Source organism: Cnephaeus nilssonii (assembly GCF_951640355.1).
Source record: "Cnephaeus nilssonii genome assembly, chromosome: 10".
In the NCBI taxonomy this organism is placed as follows: Eukaryota; Metazoa; Chordata; class Mammalia; order Chiroptera; family Vespertilionidae; genus Cnephaeus; species Cnephaeus nilssonii.
The window spans coordinates 11,031,624-11,052,944 of NC_137081.1; the positions used below are offsets into that span (position 1 = coordinate 11,031,624).

Below are 21,321 nucleotides of genomic sequence, written 5' to 3' on the forward strand. Positions count from 1 at the left end.
AACAAGAAAAAAAAAAAAAGAAAAAAGAATACAAGCTTAAGAATTATGCTAGAAAGCTCTACCACTTTATAGCTCTGTATTTTGTGCCTGTTTTCTTAGATATTAACAGAAGCTTCATAAGATTATCGCAAGGATTAAGTAAATTAATATAAGTAAAGCATTTTAAACAGTGCATGTCATATAATAGTCACTTTTAAAATTATGGGTTTAAAATACATTTTTAAATATATTTTATTGATTTTTTACAGGGAAGAAGGGAGAGGGAGAGTTAGAAACATCGATGAGAGAGAAACATCAATCAGCCGCCTCCTGCACACTCCCTACTGGGGATGTGCCCGCAACCAAGGTACATGCCCTTGACCGGAATCGAACCTGGGACCTTTCAGTCCGCAGGCCGACGCTCTATCCACTGAGCCAAACCGTTAGGGTTAAAATACATTTTTAATGAGGTTTAAATCAAACATCTGCAGAACCTCTGAAGGTCCTCTTAAAATTCCAGACTTCAGTAAAACACAAGATTGAAAAATAGTGATCTAATCCAGTGATTTTCAACTGGTGGGCTGCAAGAATTTTTTAAACATGCAATACCTGACTAGTTAGGGGCACTGACCTCTTTTCCCTTAGATTGTAAAAAAAAAAAAAAAAAAAGACAACAGCCAACACAATAGCCCTTCAGTGTGAATGAATCAAAATTATATCTTTTTTTTTTTGGGGGGGGGGAGGGTCAGGCAAAATACATACTTTTGGGGTGCCACAGAATTTTAGTAATTAGTTTATGTGTGCCATGAGATGAAAAAGGTTGAAAATCGCTGATCTAATCCATATTTCTCATTTTATAGGTAAAGATATTGAGATCCTTGGTAAGTGATTTGCCTGAGGTCACATACCTGTTTCACTAATATTAATTTTCCTAAAATAAGAGTTTGGGAGGATTAACCAAACTAATATGTTAACATTCAACTACTTGAGAACCAAGGCAAAGCCATGAGATTTTATAACGTGTGTCTAATTACCTATGAATGGCGTGACAGTCACCCACCACACTAACCTAATAAGTAATTACGCATGAGTGGGAACCAAAGGCAGCAAAACCAAAAGAACAGGCCTTTTTAATTATCTTCAAAGACAAAGGTTAAAAACAACTCTGTGGAAAATAAGTGTTAAAATATTTGTGAAAACAAAATGATATGGATCAAAAGTTTGAGACACACCCAATATGTGCCCACTACTCCACTCCTTTCAGCCAGTTACTTAATGTATAACCTTAGTGAGGCTTTTGAAACTGAAAATTCAAATAGAGGAATTATCTACAAATAATTCTTTATTAAATTCAAATAGAAGAGAACATCAGTCCAAATAACACAAAATGTCTAATCCCCCCCAAAAAAATCATGTATTAAGCTTTGTTAGACATCTCTCTGTACTTGCTTGAATACCCTAGGATCTGGTTTCTGGGAAATTCACAACACAAAAAGCAAAATAACAGAGACAATCTGCGAAGGTCAGACTCCACAAGAACTAAAAAGCTTTTGCGAGTCTCAGTTTTGTCCCCCGACACCCCCTGCCCGCCCCCCCCCCCCCCCCCCCATTGCTCTTCCTCCACAATTCTTTCTCAAGAATAGCACCACCTCTACTTGGATGGTCCTCCCCCTCCAAATCCACATCAGCTGAAATCCTACCCATTCTTCAAGGTTCCATTTAAATGCCGAAACTTCCATCAATTTCCTTCCCTCCCCACCCCTCCCACCCCCACCCCGGCTCCCAATCTTGAATTACGCTCTCTCCTCTTCGCTCCCCTCTTTTGCACCTCTACGTCAACATTTCATTCTATAATTCATTGCATTACAATTGCCTACGTTCACTTCTTCTCCCCACCTTCCCCGAAGAAAATCCCAAAAGCGGCAGACGAGGGAAGAAGGGAACGAACACGGGTTAAACCCTCAGTTGCCCAGCAAGGCGCTGGGCATTTTGCACACGTTTATCTCATTGAAGGCGCCTGACGACCCTCCGGGGCGGGCAGCGGGGGGTCGGCTCCCGGGTTCCCGCTGGGGAAGGCGCGGCGGGCAGCCCGGCAGCTCCCCCGGCGCCGCGCGGCTAAGCCAATGACAGCGCGTCGTGGCACCGCGGGCGGCCCCGGCGGCCCCGAGCTGCTGCCACCTCCGTCCTCGGCGGGTCCGGTCCGCGGCGCCCGGCCTCAGGAGACAGCAGGCCTTTCACCCCCACCTGCCTGAATGCCTTCTCCCTGTGGACCCGGTGCCGCCCGTCTCACAGCCCGACCGCCCCCACCCCCAGCCCGTTACCTGGACTGTGCCCTCCCCGGGGGCTCCCCGCACACAGCCGGCTCGCTCTCCCCGAGGAGGGCTGCAGACATCACGCCTCGCTGGGGTGGGGGGCTAAGGGAAGACCTCCCCATTCCCCCCCGATGTCCCCAACCGTCCCTCCCACGGAGAGGGAGAAATAAATACAAATAAAGGCACACACACAAGACACGGGCTGGCGCGCCTGGACTCCCCCCAGCAGCTGTGTCCTACTAAGCCACGTCTCCGCGCTGACAAGCAACCAGGTTTCTGCGGCTTGGGGTCCCCCTAAGACACTGTGTGCATAAGAAAACCCCATCTTTCAAGCCATCTTGACACGAAGGCATCCTAAATACTATGGCACTGCCCCCCGCCATGCCCCCAGGACCGGCAGTTTGGATTTCCGGCGGGAACGCACCCAGACCCAGGGAGCTGGGGCTCAGAAGCCGCGGAGCAATTACTTAGCTGCTTCCCTAGGACCGAGACGCCGAAGGCGCCCCGCCTTCCAGATCTCTGCACCCAACTCCACCGCGGAGGAGGCGGGGAGGGGGCGCCGGGGCCCGAGGAACCCCTGCCCGGAGCACGGCTCCTGCAGCTCGCGGGGGGCGTCGTCCCCTCCCCGCGCGGGCCGGGCCACCAGCTCGCGGCGCCGCTCCGAGGAGCCAACCGCACCCTCCCCCGGCGGCCCTGGACTCATTGTCTCCCTCCGCCGCGACCCCCAGGGGCGCAGGGTGCAGCCCCGGCCCAGCCTACCGCCCCCCGCCGGCCGGCCGGCCGCCCCGCCGGGCCAGGTCCACGCAGCCCCGGCCGCGACCCCGCCCCAGCTCGGCCGTCCGCACCGCGCCCGCTGCCGGCGCCGGGAAAATGGAGGCGGGAGAGCGGCCGTCCCTCCCAGCCCCGCGCCCGCCGGTTCCCCCGCCAGCCCGAGGGCGAGCTGGGCACTCACCGCGACAGCTGCTCGGTAGCCCGCCGGCCCCGGCTCCCGCAGCGGCCCGGGCAGGGCAGCTCCTCAGCCGCCGCCGCCGCCGCCGCCTCCTCCCAGGCGCGGCGCTCCCTCCCGAGAGACGCCGCGAGCGTCCGCAGCTCCCGCGCCGCGCGCTCCGTGACTGACTGACTGACGGACGCACCGGGCGGCGGCCGCGAGGCGGGGCGGGAGCGCGCGGGGAGCGCGCGGCGGACGGGGCGGCCGTGTCCGGCCGAGACGCCGGAGGAGGGGCTGAGGGCCGGGCGGCCCACAGGCGGACCGCTCGCGCCGGCCGCTCGCCGCCCCCGCCCCCGCCCCCGCCTATCACTCACTTCCGGCGCCGGCGGCCGCGCCCGCCCCTCCCGGGCGCCGGCGCATCGCCCGCGCCCCCTGCCCGCGCCCCTGCCCGCGCCCCCGCCCGCGCCCGCGCTCCCCGGCCTCCGCCCGCGCCCGCGCCCCGCCCGCTCACCTTCCCCTCGGGCGCCCGGCCGCACCCAGCCGGCCGCCCTCCGCGCCCCGCCTTCCTCCGCGCGCCCCGGGGAGCCGCCGCTGGAGCCTGTGAATCGGAATGAATGGGGAGGAAGGAAGGAAAACCCCGGCGCCGCCCCCGTCCCCCTCGCCCTCCCGGGAAGCGGGCCCGCGGCCCCTGTCCCGGGCCCTGGGGCTCCTGGGCTGGAGCGGATCCCCGGGACCCGCCTGCGTGCGCCTCTGTGCGCGAGTATCGGGGACCCCAGCAGCACTCACATGTGGTCTTAGGCACTTAAAGGACCCCTGTCCTCGCAGCCTGAGGCTTTTTTTTTTTTTTTTAAGAAATCCTTTCATTTTGGGCAACAACTCTCTACAGTTCGTGCACTATATTGGGAAGCTTTTAAAAATTGGACATGGCAATTATCTTGAAGGACTTTTTAACTTGGACGTTTGCTTACCTTAGGTTCTTAATAGCTGTCACTCCCTTGTTGAGATTGCTTAGGAGGGAGGTGCTGGCAAGTTTTCTTATTACCAGGCTCTGAATTACCCTGATACTGCTTATTCTGAGGCAGGCTTGACTTTTAAGTTCTAATTTATACCTTTGCTTTGACCTCGTAAAGTTGATCGAAGGAAGAACAAAAGAATTAAATCATTTTTGACTGGCTACAGGCAAAGCAGGTTTGTTGACAGCATTAAAACAATTGACAAGTCAGGATGTGTGACCTGGAATTCGTTGCAGTGAACACTGCTTTTTCACATCCTTCCATCTGCTTGCTAAGTGAACGTATCTGTATCTTGAATTGTCACAAATAAAGAATTGACTGTACATTTCTGAGATCTTGGCTCCTTTCCTACGAACGAGGGTGTTCATTTCTCTGTCCTGGGTCCAAATCTTGATTTGGCTAATTACATTCCTTCTTTCTGCTATTCCTGAGGACTTTCAAGTGGTTTTGGTCTTTTTTTTTTTTGCACAATCTGTTCCAAACTGGTACACAATCTGTTTCAAACTGGTATTAAGAACCACACAATACAATCATGAGCTGCATTTCACACGTGAGCTATCCACTTTAGAAACATAACTTGCACTTTTGTATTTTAAGTTGAGTAGGTGCTTTAATATTCTTGTGCAGAATAATCCTATATAATAAAAGGCTAATATGCAAATAGACTGAACGGAGGAACAACCGAACAACCGGTCGCTATGATGTGCGCCGAACACCAGGGGGCACACGCGGAACCTGGCAGGCGTTGGCAGCAGGCGGCAGAGTGCAGAACATGGTGGGCGTTGGCCACAGGGCGGGATGGTGGAGCAGGTGAGCAGGGGAGCCAGACCAAGGCAGGGCGCCGGTCGCTGTCATCGGGATGAGCCTCTGGTGGTTACTAAAAATTCTTTGCTCCTGTGCACCACAGTCCTGCCTGGCACTTGCATCTGTTGCCAGCACTGGCCCCGCTCGCACCTGCTCCTGGCGCCTGGCGCCACCCCAATCACTTGGCCGCCATCAGCGGGTGCGAGCTGCAGTTGCCAGACCCAATCACCCCTCAGGGCTTCTCCACCTCTGCCTCTTCCTGAGGGGCGATCGGGGCGGCAGCCGCCTCTAGCACCCGCTGTCAGCAACAGCCCCGCTCACACCCGCTGCTGGCACCGGAGCCGCCACTCTCACCCACTACCAGCGCCAGCCCGGCTAGCACCTGCAGCTGGCACTGGAGCTGCTGCTCGCACCCACTGCCAGTGCCCAGCGCGGGTCCCGATTGCTTGGCACCATCAGTGGGTGTGAGCGGTGGCTGCTGGCCCCGATCACCCCCCCAGGGCTTCTCTACCTCCCCCTGCTTCTGGGGGGTTACCGGGGCAGCAGCCACCTCTTGCATCTGCTGACAGTGCCGGCCCCACTCGCACCTGCTGCTGGCAGCTGCCCCAATTGCTCCGTGCCGTGCGCACCAGCAGGTCCAGCGCGGTCAGTGCGTGGGCAGCGGGAGCAGGGCTGCCAGCAGACCGGGGACCAGGGGCCGCGGTGGGAGGGGCCTGGCAGGGGCGTGGAGGATGGGCTGAGACCCGCCCCTGTGCCCACGGCAGCCTCGCGGCCCACGGTTCTTTTCAAGGTGCACGAATTCGTGCACTGGGTCCCTAGTGTTACCTTATAAATGAAGATGGTGTTGCTGACAGATTCCTGTAGCCTTTGTTCCTTTCTTGGAGAATTCATCATTCATTATCTCTATAATTATTTCAGTAAGTTATGATCTTCCCCCAATAAAGATAATACAACTATGTATTCATCTTTATATCTTCCTATAATATATGGCATAATACCTTCCACAATGAGTATCTTTAAATTAATAAATGAAAATATTTTGATAAGTGATGACTTATACAAATCTGTCTACAGCCTTTCACCCTCTTTCCCTTATGACCAGGTTTGTTGAGATTAGACACATCTGAGTGTCAAACCTCTTAAATCCCTACTGTCATTGTTCAGTAGGTTGTGATACTACTGAACAAGGAAGATAATTCACTTCATTCAAAATCTCCTTTAAAAATAGACCATTGAGCCTGGCCTGCGTGGCTCAGTGGTTGATAGTCAACCTATAAACCAGGAGGTCACAGTTCCATCCTTCCTTCCAAACCCCTCCAGTGGGGGGTGTGTAGGAGGCAGCGGATCAATGAATGATTCTCTCTCATCATTGATGTTTCTCTCTCTCCTTCTCCCTTCCTCTCTGAAATCAATAAAAATATATTTTAAAAAATAGACCATTGAGTGCTTTTTAGATAGCTCTGAGCCAACTCTCTCTCCTTTCAGGGCTTAGGTTGGTCAAAGCTAATTAGAAAAGGAAACAAAGTAACTTTCAGCCCTGGAGAAAAGTAAACAAGTTCTCATTAGTTCCTTCAAACCATGAAAGCATCCATTCCACAAGGGTTTATTGAGCTCTAAGACCTAGAAATACAAAGACAAGAAAGACACGCAAGGTGATTCCTGCTCTCAAAAAGCACATGGTCTAGTGCAGTGTTTGGCAAACTATGGCTCGTGAGCCACATGCGGCTCGCGAGCCGCCGTTTGCCACTCTGTTGACTAATGGGTTTGCCGACTACTGGTCTAGTGGGTAAAGGGAAGAATATGGAGTCCATTCCCTTGAAACATGAAATGCTTTTTCTAACGAAACACCCCACAAGTTATGTTTTCCATAGACTCCACTTTGGGAAATGCTGACTTAAGCCACATTTTTGGTTTATAGTAGAGAAAAAGATAGCCCCTAGAGATGAAGTGACTTGCCTAAGTTAGTGGAAGACAGTGGAGTAGAGTCCCTATCTTCTGACCCCACTCACTCGTTCTTTCCACTACATAATGCTTTATGAGCTGCAAACTCATTCTAGCTCCATCAGCCAATCATAGGGAGAAAAATATTATAAAAGAATTATGGGATATATTCTTTTAAATGAGGTTTCAAATCAATAACTTTTAAAGCTATGCTAATTTTTAATGATTACTCTTTTACATAAAGTGAAAAGATTTGTACATTGGGAAAGTAGCACCGGGTATTACCTTAGTACGATCTTTTGATAATCGGGCAGGAGCCTTGTAGAATTAAATTTACCTCAGTGACTAGGACATCCATCTAGACACCCTAGCCTTGAGGTAGCTTTAAGTAAAACAAGCTTTCAGGAATTAAAGCTCTTCCCAGAAATTTTCGTGTTGATTTTCCCCTACCCCTTCATATTGAAGGAAAGGACTATGAAAGTCCACACCAGGTTTTGACTTCATCTCTGGCACAATTCCCCTGATTCTGGATGGGAAGGTTTCATATCCTAAATTCATAGTTCTATTCCCCAAAGGATACATTTTTAGTACTTCCTATTCTTAGAAAAATGAGACAAATTGTTTGTTCCCAAGGGACTTCTTAGGACTCAATTTCAGCTTTCATTTTAAAAGTAGTTTCTACACACACTACCTTTGAAACTAGTTATCGCTGTCTTAATTTATGACTCAGTAATTTTGTTTCATTTCTAACTGCTGTATTCACTTTCAGTAGGCAGAACAAGGACCATCGCATGTAATATAAATATGTTGAGTGAATGAATAATTATTAACTTAAAAAATCAGTAGTCATAAGTATTGGCAAGAACACTATTTATTAATCAATTTATCAAAACTATTTTGTTAGTGCCCACTGTGTCCCCAGCTCTGTCGAATCACTTAAGGAGTATGAGAGAATGCAAGAAATAGTCTCTAATGATTAAATCTGACCCCACCCTATTGACAAGGAGGGAAAGAAGCACGCTCACATATCCTGCAGGTGGGGATATAAATCATTACAACCTTTTTCTGGAGGGGAACTTAGCATAGACATTAAAATACCTTAAAATGTGCATCTCTTTGGTCAAGCAATTTCTCTTCTATGAATTTATTCCAAGGAGTAAGAACAAAACATTAGCTAGGATACTGTGGGATGATGGCAAAGAACTGGAAATTCCCTCAGTATCCAGCAATGAGACTAAGACAATGATGATTTCTGGAAAAAAAATTTTTGATTTGAAAATATGTTCACAATATGTTAACCAATAAAAAAATTACAAACATTATGTACAATATAAACTGGTGAAAAAAACATTACATAAGGAAATCTAGAAAGAAATACGACAAGAACACAAAAATGTTTATTGCAGAATGGTGTGGTTATGGTACTTTCTTTAACTTTTTTATTTTTAAATGATGATTTTGTATTCTTTAACTGGCAATTAAAATGAATGAACTACATCAATATTTACGAAGTTAATTAAGTCAGATCTCTAAAACAAAATATTGAGGAAAACAATGCACAAAGCATGTATTATTTAATAAAAACCAAAGTTAGTTTTAATTGAAAAAGGGATCTCTGCATTCAAGAAACCGTTGATGAGAGAAGAACACGAAACAGCCAGAGGACAACTAAATACTCAGCTCTGAAACACACTGTCAGTACAATCGGAATTAAGAGGAGAGAGACATTGACTAGGTTTGGAGCAAGTCAAGATGACATCATGAAAGAAGTGAGACTTAGCTGGCACTGAGCGTCTGAAAGCCATGGGGAGAAACGGAGTCAGGGGCAGTAATGTAAGGTGAGGCCAGGGCCTGGCATAGCCCATTTTACACATACCTCCCTCCTCCCAAGTTGAACTTTAACAATTGCAGAACACTTGATCTTTGACTAGAAAGGTATTTCTGTTTCTTTCATAGAAGTGGGATTTACAAAGCCCTGTGTACTATAAATACGAAGTATTACATGTCCCTTGTAATATATTTTTAAAATTATAGATGCTTTTTGCAAGTAAGCCTGTTGGGGAGCATTTTTTCCTTCTAAATCTGTAGAACTGGACATTTCCAGGTATTGACTTAGAACAAACACCAACTATTATGCAACAGTAGTAATTACAACCTGAACCCTTGTGAGTGTTCTGACGTTCACCATCAGACCACAAAGGAATTTAACCAATCAGAAATCAGCAATTCTCTGATTACATACATATTACAGAGTATTGTTTTTGAGTCAGCTTTTGAGCTCAATAACTAAATTACTAATAGTAGTATTAGCTATACATATTAAGTGAAAGAGTGAATGACGTGTGTTCAGTGCCAAAGAATAAATTAAAAGGGTTATGCCCATCTCAAAAAAATGTCTGTAATCGGACAGACCAGGGCAGAACATGAATTGCCACCCAGTATTCCTTCGGTGTGGGGTATGACCAGGTCTGGGGGATATTGTAGCAAATGTGTCAAACAGAAAGCAGCAGGTTATTTTTAGTAAACAACGGGGGAAATGTTTTACTGGAGCTAAAGAGGTCTGTTGAAGGATAGTGAGATGGAAGAAAAGATAGATGATGAAGGCCCTTGGAGACCCAGCAGTAGGCTTGGAATCAGTACAGTAGATATAAATGGTCAAGCCCATGTTTCAAGGTACCAGCCATTTTCCCAATTCGGAGCCTTTGCAATTCCCATTCTCTCTGTCTGGAACGTCCTGTCCCCTTCTCTGACTGGTCTGTTCCTATTCATTACAGTGCAATGGTATCCGCCTTTATGCCCAATTCCTCTGGATAAAGTTATTTACTGTACCTTTGTGCTCCCAAGAAACTTTGCACATTGGTATTATAACTTTTTGTGCATGTGTCTGACTCCTCCATGCACGGTACCTTGTACATAGAAAAGGTCAGCAGTATTTGTCAAATTAAAGGATGATGAGAAACAAGATTAAGAAAACATCTGGCAACATTTTGAAGAATAAGTTGGAGTAAGGGAAGTAACTGGAAGGCTGGAATGAAGTGATGAGAACTGAGAAAGGAGGGAAATTAAAATATTTGGAAAAACTGACTGCATAGGTAGCAGACTGAACAAAGGCATGAAGAAGAAGAGAAGTCCAAATAACTCCAGGGTTTCAAGGCTGAAAGAATGCTGAAAGCAAAAGACTGGTACCATTGCAAAATCAATAGACAGGCTGTGCAAAATTGCAATGAACGTGGTGCATTAAGGCAGTTTTTCAGATGGTTTGTGTCTCAGATTTTTATTGAATAAACTAGAGGCCTGGTACATGAAAATTTATGCACTGAAGGCGGGGGGGGGGGGAGTCTCTCAGCCCGACCTGCCCCCTCTCACAGTCCAGGAGACCTCAGGGGATGTCCTACTGATGGCTTAGGCCCACCTAAACCGCAGTCTGGCCTTCCTCTGCGGGAGGCGACCAGGACCATCAGGGGAAGGTACTGCCCCATCACCCCGCTGCCGCTGCCACTGCCACTGCTGGCCCTCGCAGCCGCTGCGGCTTTGTCCGGAAGGACATTCAGAAGCTGTCCGGTCTATCTGGTCTAATTAGCATATCACCCTTTTATTAGTATAGATGTGAATTTTTAGCATGCCCCACAAGAATAAGTTATCGCCGTAACCGGTTTGGCTCAGTGGATGGAGCGTCTGCCTGCGGACTCAAGGGTCCCGGGTTCGGTTCCGGTCAGGGGCATGTACCTTGGTTGCGGGCACATCCCCGGTAGGAGGTGTGCAGGAGGCAGCTGATCGATGTTTCTCTCATCGATGTTTCTAACTCTCTGTCCCTCTCCCTTCCTCTCTGTAGAAAATCAATAAAATATATTTTAAAAAAAAGAATAAGTTATCAAGGGTGTTCGATTTGTAAAAAAAGTAAAACATAATCTAGGTTTCCAGCTTTCAAAATGATCTTGCATTACTTTTATATTCGTTGAGAAAGACAATAACAAAATCAATAAATGTCACTATTGAGGACATTTGCTATTTCCTCTGCCCTGTCCTCTTCTCTTCTTCTGGAGACCATATGTTTCCTTTGGATTGCTCTTCCCACCCCAGCCTCCAACTCAACCATGTGGCTCTAGGTTACAGGTGAGAGTACGTGCTCCCAACTGGGATGCTCAGAAGTATTCCCAGCTTGTTGTTCTTTCTTTCTTTCGAGTAGGATTAGGAGAAAAAGTCAATTCTTTTCTGATGGGATACTCAGAAAAAGGCAAACCAGAAAATATTGTTGACTATGGTTCTAATATCATAGGAAATATGAGAACTAAGTAAAGATAAAGAGAACAGAGCGAGCGGGAGAATCCCAGTGGTGTTTGCATCCTTGGTTGTGGTTGTCTGAGAACCAGCTAGCTATTTTCCCCTCCTTCCCTAGGTTCGGATATATAAACCAAAAGATTACTCTTTCTGCCCAAACTGGCTGTTTCTGTCATCTGCAAACGGAGCCGGGTGAAAACAGTCAGGACTGTTTTTAAGCCTGCAACGATTCCCTGTGGTCTGTTACTGCCTCCAATTAGCTCCTCTAACTGGCTTCAGAGCTGTTCACAATCCCCGCCTTCTCTGCCTCCACTTTACAACCCGGCTTCACTCCGCTGGCCTTTTCATTTTCCCTTCCTCACTCTCTGGCGTTTGCTTTTGTGGCTTTGCTCCTTGTTGCTGTTCTCACTGTCTGGACGACCTTCACCTCCCCTCCCTGCCTATCCATATCCCCTCCAACCTTCCCAGCCGCCTCCAGGACACTCCAGGAAATGCCCCCCAAATCGGCCAGGGAGGGCTTCCTTCTCTGAATGTTTGTGCTATGCAGGCTATATGTCTGTAATAGGTCACTCCCAACAAATGACAAACCTCATGAGGAAAATAACCTACCATGTGTTACCAATTGAGCGCATAGAGCTAGCAGTTCATATTGCTTGATTGAATTATATGTTTAGCAAAAGCTCAGCAATATGAAGGTTGAGTCCTCCTTGGAAGAAAGCACAGTGGTTTGTGGCTATTTATAAGTTAGAAATGGCCTGGTACCCAGGAGGACAGTTTCATGATACTACGTTGTCATCCTGAGGCTGCATGTTTTCTCATCATTTCCACAAAGATAATTTAAGAATGGGAAGTAAGACCCGATGGGAAAAGATGAAGAAGCCAGAATCATTTATCCATGAGAGAAAAAAAAAAAAAATGGAAGCGAGTCCAACAACAGTCTTAACATCTGTGAAAATTTGGTATACAGAAGATAGGGTTCTTTCTCCCTAGAAATTAAGATTGAGGAGGGATAGTAAGCCTATAATCACACAATGAAATTTAGGTGCTTAGATAGATTTTTCACCATAGGGTATCAAATAATGAAATGAATTTTGAACTTTGTAGAGTGTATTTCTATAGCAGTTCTTAAAAAAAAGAAACTTTTGAAAATGGCTTATGGGTAATTTTGCCTAAAGGCAAGGAATTGAATCAGATGACCACAAAAACTTACTAACTGTGAGGGTCTATTTTATAAAACTTTGTACAGGGGAGAAAAATATTTTAAATGACATTTAAATTTTATAGCTATGTATCAGATGCTTTTTTTTTGTTAATCATCATCCAAGAATATTTTTCTCATTGATTTTTACAGAGAGTGAAACGGAGGGGGGAGAGGGAGAGAGAGAGAGAAAAAGAGAGAGAGAGAGATGTGAAAGAGACACATTGATTGGTTGCCTCCTGCATGCTCCTGGACCAGGACTGGGATTGAACCTGCAACCCAGGTATGTGCCCTTGACCCAGAATTGGACCCTAAACCCTTCTGTGCACTGGCTGACACTCTATCCACTGAGCCACACTGGCCACGGTGTGTATGCAGGAGCTTTTATTGTTTTCTCCTTGAAAGGAGAATGTCTTGTTCCAAATATATATAGGAATAAGATAAAAACCTTTGTCTGATCTATTCATTTGCTTTCTTCCAAGGGAAACTTAACTGTGTTCAGATGTAACCCTATTTCTGCCTTTGAAATGATTTCTGCCTTTTTTTGCACCAAGTGAAAGTATAAATTTTAAGACCAAATAAGGTACTAAACACTCAAAAATGTTCCCTACCTGGACAATGACACCATTCTCTCAATAATTCTAACATGAGCATAAAACAGAGCCCAATTTTGTACAGTACTGTCCATCAGGACCAGTAGAGCACCAATAATATGCCCATCACCAGGCGAAAAGTGATTGCAGGGGAGTGAGGGGTGAGTAGGGGGAGCCCAGAGCATTGTTAGGGCAGTGACACTATTCTGTGTGTACTATAATGATGGATATAGAGCATTATACCTTTGTCAAAACCCATAAAACAGACATATAACACAAAAAGTGAACCCTAATGTAAACTATGGAATTCAGTTAACAATAATATATCAGTATTGCCTCATTAATTATAGAAAACGTACCACACTAATACAGGATGTTAATAATAGGGGAAACTTTGGGGGATGGCGGTAGTTAAGGGGATGTTTGGAAACTGTACTTTCCATTCAATTTTTCTGTAAACCTAAAACTGCTCTTTAAAAAAGTCTACTTTTTAAGAAAGTGACTCTAAACTAAATTCAGGACTCTAAGGACTGAATTAGTCCTTAATTAGGGAAAAGAAACTAAGCATAAAATAGCTAGAGTACCATCTTCTGTTAAGAATATTACATATAACCAATATCTATTTGTAATAAATTGTCTCCACAATTTTTTTTAAACACCCAGGAGAATCCTGTTGCTCTAATGATCAGAGTCTCTTTGAAAATAAGTTAAATTAGAAGCCGTGAACATTTTAGATGTAACCCTATTCGTGGCTTTCCTTACTCACCATGAACTAATACTAAGGAGGTTATGTAATTGTCCTCCATAAAAACCTGAAAGTCCTTGTGACAAACTTTCCTCTTTCCTTTTCTACCTTAGCAATAGCTTAGTATACACTTTAACATTTATTTTAGGGGGAAAACATAATGGCGTTCATGCTGGGTCATCGTGGATAGAAAAATAGTTAATATTTTTCTTTGCTGTTCTTGTTATTACACTGTATTTTAGAACTCGAACAAATAATGGGGATAACAGCACTTTATAAAGAATAAGTCCTTTCAAAGCCCTTTCTCTTATGAGCTATACAGCCAAGTGCAGAAGCTGGACACTGAGTATTACTACAGGCAATGAAATATGGAAATGAACGTTGTGTGTTTGAGCTCAGGAAAAGGATGAATGGGGGGAATGAAATGATGGCTGAAGTGAATGGCGAGGTTTGAGCAATGACATAGGGCTTTGTATCTGAATGTACACTGGAACACCAAATGTTTCACATGTATTTCAAGCTCACATTCTCAAGTTAACACAGCTAGTTCTTATGTGTGGGTCTCTCCAGTAACAAAACTGGATTTTTTCCCTAAAGAATATCACTTGTTGGTGAAAGGGACCACCGCCCTTTTTCAGTACGGAAAGGAGGGAGTAGATCTTCCTCTCTGTACTTCTTTAGCATCCACATTCAGTCGTTCTGGCCATCAGTCTCAATCCTCAAACTCTCAGGTGCAAAAAAAAAACAAACCCATCACATTTGTTTTCTTGAAATAATTTTGAGTTGGAGTCTATCCTTCCACGAGGTAGACCAGAAAGTCAACCTCAGTCCTTTCCGGGACTCTTGTCCCTGCGGTCCCCACCCCATGCCAGGGAAGCCCAGAGGCCTCACGTAGCCTCAAAGCACGGGGAGGGCCCTGTAGTCATCCGCCCACGCCGGGTTCCGTGGAGGCACCCACTGCCTTTGTTCTTAGAGTCCCTCAGGCCCAGGACTCTGCTACTTTCATTCAACCCGTGGGCACAGGAAGGAGTCTTGGGTGAACTAGAAATGTTTGGTCACTTCTTCAGGCTACTACCAGGGAAGAGAGGACAGAACACCAGGGGCACAGACATCTCGTTTTCTCCACAGGAACCCTTTCCCCTCAGAGGCACACCCAGTTCTCTCCTCCTCCCAGGGAATCCAGCAGAGACTCCTTCTGGCTGTGGGGGTGGTTTAGGCACTTGGAAATAAAACCAAGAAGGGAAGTATCTTGCCGTCAACTTCTGCTTTCCCCCTGATGACATATTAATACTCCCCCGAGGCAAAGAAGCACGAGGCCTACTACCTTCCTGAATTTAGGATGCCAGAAAGAGGAAAACACAGGAGGTGGCCATAAATACACCTCTCAAAAGCCTCATCCTTCCACAGTCACAGGGCCCAAGCTTGCTCCGCCCAGTGAGAATCCTTTGCCCGAAGCCTTAATGCAAGAGGCTCAGTCACTAGTCAGCTACTGGATACCTAACCTCTCCTGCAAATTCAGTCAGAAATTCTGACTGAGAAGAAAACAAACAAAAATATCAAAGATCTGAGACATGAAGAGAATGGGTGTATGGAATTATTTCCATAGCCCACATTTATTAATGTACGATTAATTCTGGCAGGTAAAATGTTAGAAGTATCACCGCCTATAATATGGGTCCATAGATAGAAGTTAGAAATCGTCAGCAGTGACTCTGTTGTTGAGAGCCGGATCCCGCCCTTAAAAATGCTGATGCGAGTGTAATTTAGTTACAGTTATATTGCAAGAGGAATCACGCTGGACCATTGGTAGCAAATCCCCTCGTGTATTCAAGTCTAACTCATTCACTGATTCCCCTTACCCCTAAAACCATTTGGTAAAGAGCAAGGCAAGTCACTACCAATAGCTTCTTCAGTGACATAGTGTATTTGTAACTTCTGTACTAATGTTTGCTGTGCAATTACAGTTTTTCTTTTTCCTAGAAACTCCCAAGTTGACAAAGGGAAACATAGGAGTTTCCATGTTGCCTGGAGATTTCGTCTTCTCTGTTCCTCTGCGTCAGTTTTGGATACATGTATGCATGTGATAGCAATGCTAAGTAAAGGTTATAATTAGAATATCATGGCGATGTAGGATGAGTAATATCTATACATACAACGGAGCTTTTTTGCTGTTACCACAACAAATAATGAGAAACCACAAGGGCCTCTTCTGCATTTTTTTCTATGTGAAGGTCTGTCCATGTAGAATACTTGTCAAAACGCTGAGTGAAAGATCTTTTCCTCAATACTTTTATCATCTTTTAAATATACATTTTATGCTTTTATTTGTGTAACAAAAACTTTATTTCCTTTAAGTGTGATCCAAAGGATCAAGACCTTTGAATATCAATGCCTACTTAGCTGTTCCTGAGTTAGATCATATTTCCTTAAACTTATTCTGGAAGAGGAGATATGTACATCTGCCACCGATTATCCATGTCTATATATCATGGTTCATAAAACCAGGGACATTAAACCTGCATGCATGGAAGGCCAACAAAAAAAAAGTTATTAGCTCTCAGTGTAATGTGAGGATGTGTGCCTGATTCTTTCCTTAAGGTTCCAAGTAGGGGAGGAAAACTCTTTTTCCTCCAGCTTTCTCTAAGCAGTGTGGCAACTGGAGAACAAATCACATCTACAGGTAAATTTTTGTCACATAGAAACGTGTGCTCCTAGCATGTCACGCAGAACAAAGAATTATCATAGATGACTCCCTCTAGATTTCTGGCTTTGCCTAACTGTCTCTTACTCTATCCCATGTCTATCAGGTAGACCTGGGCATCATCATTCATTAAACACACACACACACACACACACACACACACACACACACATTCCTTTCATGAGGGCTTACCATGTATCAGGGATACTCCTAGAAAGAGCACATGCGGTCTAGGATTGAAATGCTGAATTTGCCCTAGCTGGTGTGGCTCAGTGGATAGAGCTTCAGCCTGTGGACTGAAGGGTCCCAGGTTTGATTCCGGTCAAGGGCACATGCCTGTGTTGCGGGCTTGATCCCCAGTGGGGATGTGCACAAGGCAGCCAATCAATGATTCTCTTTCATCATTGATGTTTCTATCAATCTTTCCCTCTCCCTTCCTCTCTGAAATCAATAAAGATCTTTTAAAAAGAATAAATGCTGAATTATCTCTGAGGGTGAGTGTGGAGGCTCAGCCCTACTGACTAGTTTGGCTTAAGGGGTGGGGTGGGGGTCTCATAGTTTCAGACTAAGCACCTGGGAGAGAGCGGGCGCTTTGAGGATGAGGCCAGAGAAGGTCAGAGAAAGCTGTTTCGTCAGTCTCCTGAGAGTAAACAGCCATGCAGTCATGTCAGAGTGATGAGTAGAACCGGGCAGGTGGCCGGTCAGCAGTAGGGAGGACTGGAAGTGGGTAGCACTGCCCTGGTCATGGGTCTGAGCTTCAGGGCACTATGTTAGTTCCAAGGAGGACAAAAGCAAGACAGATCCCAGGCCCAGAATAACCACAGTGGGAACTACAAAAGGTGCTGTTGCTTGATGCCCCAAACCAGCTTTCCTCCCTGGCAGTCAGGGGTGGCCATGTGATCCAATTCTAATGTAAGACATATTAAGGGATGTATGGTGGGAGTAAGAAGCAGGCTTTTGAGAAATATTTTCCTTTACTGATAAATAGGGATAAACATTATTGGCAGGGACCTTTTCTTCTTCTGTTTCCCAGCCTTGCATACAAGCATGCTGCACTCTGCCTCAGTCCACGGCGATCAAAGGCAACATGCTAAAGTTGGTGGAGCAAGAAAAGGGGAAAAAGCAGGGTGTTGACATAGTGCAGTCCTGTCCCAGCACTGATGCCCTGCCTCCAGATTTCTTGTAATTTAAAAAAATATATATTTTATTGATTTTTTATAGAGAGGAAGGGAGAGGGATAGAGATCCAGAAACATCGATGAGAGAGAAACATCGATCAGCCGCCTCCTGCACACTCCCTACTGGGTATGTGCCCACAACCAAGGTACATGCCCTTGACGAGAATTGAACCTGGGACCCTTCAGTCCGCAGGCCGATGCTCTATCCACTGAGCCAAACCAAGTCAGGGCTTCTTGTAATTTTTTAAAAGAACGGACACTTGCTTGGTTAAATCATTTTTGGGATTTCTGTTGCTTACCGTCAAATGCATTCCTAACTGAAATAAATATCAAGGTAGAAACTCCATGGAAAATAAGGGTAAAGTGTTGTGGAATTGGGCACCAGAAACCTGTATAATGTTGTTAACCAGTGTCACTCCAGTAAATTCAATAAAAGTGGGGGAAAAGGACAATGAAAACAACAACAACAACAAAAAGAAAATTAATGGTGGGGATGGGAATTTAGTTATTGAAATGGGAGTAAGAAATGGGAGATAGCTTCCAGGAAACTAGGTCAAAACTCCGTGATTCGAACCAGGAGATGTGTCCAGACAGAGAATAACTGGCAGGAGGCTGATTTTTTTCAGGCCTCTTAAATCCCCTGTGGCCAGAAGCAGGGTTGGACTCAGAACTTAGAAATGAATTCTGTGATGCTTGAATCATTTGAAATCCCATTTAAAAGTATAATATGTGGAAATGAAGGACGTGACAAAAGTAAAAGGAAAAAATTATTAGTAAAGAGAATCTTAAAATAATTTTGCAGTATTTTGGCAACATACACTTAAAGTGCCGAAGAGAACGACAATTTGAGAAGTCTGAATGAAGATTAAACACATTTTTTTAAAAGTGCTGTGGCAGAGGTCGCCAGCGGCTGGCCACCAAAATCCGTTCTTCTCTTCATGGTCACAGCTGTTGCTGGGACGTGGCTGCTGAGCCAAGGTCTACATTTCCCAGCCTCCCTTGCATGTAGGTGTGGCCATGTGAGAGTCCAGTGGCTTTTGTCACTTCTGAGTTAAGTCTTTAAAGAAGCAGGTGTGCCTTCCTACCTGCAATCTCCTCTTGCATTTTTTCTCCCGCCTCCTCCATCTGGCTGGAGGCATATGACAATGGGGGCCTAATGGAGGTGGAGCCACAGATGAACGGAACCTGGGTTCTTAAGTCACCACCTGCAAGAAAGCTGCCTGCCAACCAGAGGCACCACATGAGCAAGAAATAGTCCTCACACGGTGTCATATCTGTATGACAATAGAAGTTTATTCGTCACAGCTGCCAGTGTTACCCCAGCAAGACAAGTACCTTTATGACTCTCATTTACTGGAGATTTCCAGTAAGAGATCCTGCTGTACTTATTTTAAAAGTATGTTTTATTGACTTTTAAAGACAGAGGAAGAGAGAAAGGTAGAGAGATAGAAACATCTCCTGCACGGGCATGTGCCCTGACCGGGAATCAAATCGGTGTTCTCTTGGTTCATGGGTTGATGCTCAACCACTGAGCAACACCAGCTGGGCTGTACTTACTTTAAAGAAGAGATGAGACTCACTTGCAATGAACAGACCATTTGGATACAGATTTTATTTTAAATTGTGGTAAAAAACACATAACATGGTCTTACCCTCTTAACAATTTTTAAGTGCATTATAGTGTCAGCTAGGTGCACCTTGTTGTACATCAGATCTCTAGGACTTTTTCATCTTGTACGACCCAAACTCCATACTCCTTAAACAACAACTGGACACATATTTTTAAAGTCTTTAACAACAGTTTATGTTCTTAAGTAGGTAAACTATTTTCTTGAAGTCTTAATTTCAGTATAAGCATAGCATAACATTGCCTTGGCCAGTGTGGCTCAGTTAGTCGGGTATCATCCTGGTCAGGGCACATGCCCAGGTTGTGGGTTTGATCCCTGGTTCGGGGTGCAGGCAGGAGGCAGCCGATTGATATTTCACACTCACATTGATGTTTCTCTCTCCCTCTCCCTTCCTCACTCTAAAAATCAATAAAGATATTTTAAAAAAAGAATAGCATAACATTTAACATTGGATAGCCCTTGCTATGTGCCAGGGACTTGTCTGTTTTATATATATTATCTCAATCTGACACACACACAAAAAATGTGCAAGACCTCTATTGAAGAAAAAAATAAAACTGCTATGAGAAGCAAAATTCCCTTTTATATATCAAACCTAGAATTGATGATCACATATTTTATCTTAATGAATCTGAAAGAATAAAGTTTAATATAAAGAGGTTTTATTTAAAATAATTATAAGATCATTCATTGTGGATATAAATGTTCATTTAAATAGGTACACAGACATGATGTTTCTGATACTTCTGATATTTTACTGCTTGTGGTGGTAACTGTGCCAATTTTTCTTTCAGAGATGCTTTTCTTAGTCAAGGCCGTCACAGTACATTAATGTTTCTGCCCTAGACTCAGGCATCCTATTAAAAGACTTGGGGAATGGAGCGATTATAACCTAAGATCAATCTTCATCCAGAAAGCACATCAAAGGCTTGCTAATGGACCTTGAACTAGAGTAGGAGTTTTTTCCTCTGCTGTGTTGACTCCAGTACTACTCTCCAGAGTGGCAAATAAACACAGAAAAATACCAGGCTCGCACCTACCTATGAAAAGTGAATCATTATGATCATTTGGAGCCCACTCCAAATCGTACCAAAATGCTTACTCCGAAGGCACCATGACTGCTGTTCGACTTGGCTACATTTTCCAGATCAGTTGTATGGAGTTGGAAACTTAAACTCCCCAGTTTAAATTTAGATCAAGCTCCCATATCAAATTCCCACACTCCGTCTTTATTTTTTTTTATTTTTTACCTCCCAGAATAATGCTCTCTTTAATCCTTTGCTGTCCTTCCTGCTTATCTGCTTTCATTTTTTCTTATGTTGTGATCCACTTTATAAAATCTGTTCAGGCTTCCATCCAGGCTAATGCTGTAGTCTCCTCAAGGCTCTCTGCAATCTCCTCTCTTTTGATTTCAACAGCTGGGAGCCTGAAGTCTTCACTCCCAGACTCAGTCCTACACTTACGTTTGGGAACAACTCTGGGTCAGGTCTGGGTCAGTTTCAAGAGCCTTAGACCAGTATCTGGACAACCCAGACTCAAGTCAGTCTGGCTGCCGATGCCGTTTGAAGATTCTCCTTGTATTTATTCAACACCTACCGCACTACCACTCATCCCCTAACCATGTTCCAGGCCCTGTGTGAAGCACTGAAGACCCAACTAATACCGAGACGTAGCCCTTATCTCCAGGGTCCTGCAGTGTACAAGTGTAGACAGACCGGTTAACCTGCAATCACAGCAGAATGTGGTGACAGAGCCACGCAAAGGATGTTGTGGGCGCCCGAGAGAGGCATCAACCTTGGGAGCGCGGGGTGGGTGCAGAAGGAAGAGTCAGAGAAGGCTTCCCAGAAGAGTTGATTTCTATACAAAGATCTGAAGGGTAAGAGTTACCTAAGCACAGAGGGAAGAAGAAGTGTGTGTGTGTGTGTGTGTGTGTGTGTGTGTGTGCACGTGCGCTTGTATATGTGAGAGAGAGAGAGAGAGAGAGAGATAGATAGATAGATAGAGAGAGAGAGAGAGAGAGAGAG

The 21,321-nt window shown here is 45.3% G+C and overlaps 1 protein-coding gene across 4 annotated transcripts in view; it reads right to left on the minus strand.

Annotated features, from left to right (window-relative positions):
• The window catches only part of RAPH1 (Ras association (RalGDS/AF-6) and pleckstrin homology domains 1), a 74,398-nt gene extending 70,593 nt beyond the window's left edge, over positions 1-3,805 (minus strand). The window contains exon 1 of one of the 4 annotated variants that reach the window (XM_079782232.1): positions 3,731-3,805. The gene's annotated coding sequence lies outside the window, so the exon portion shown is untranslated. Of the gene's footprint in view, positions 1-3,243; positions 3,560-3,730 lie in introns of those variants that run through there. The other 3 variants (XM_079782231.1, XM_079782233.1, XM_079782234.1) reach the window with 3 other exon arrangements.
• Between the last annotated feature and the right edge of the window lie 17,516 nt (positions 3,806-21,321).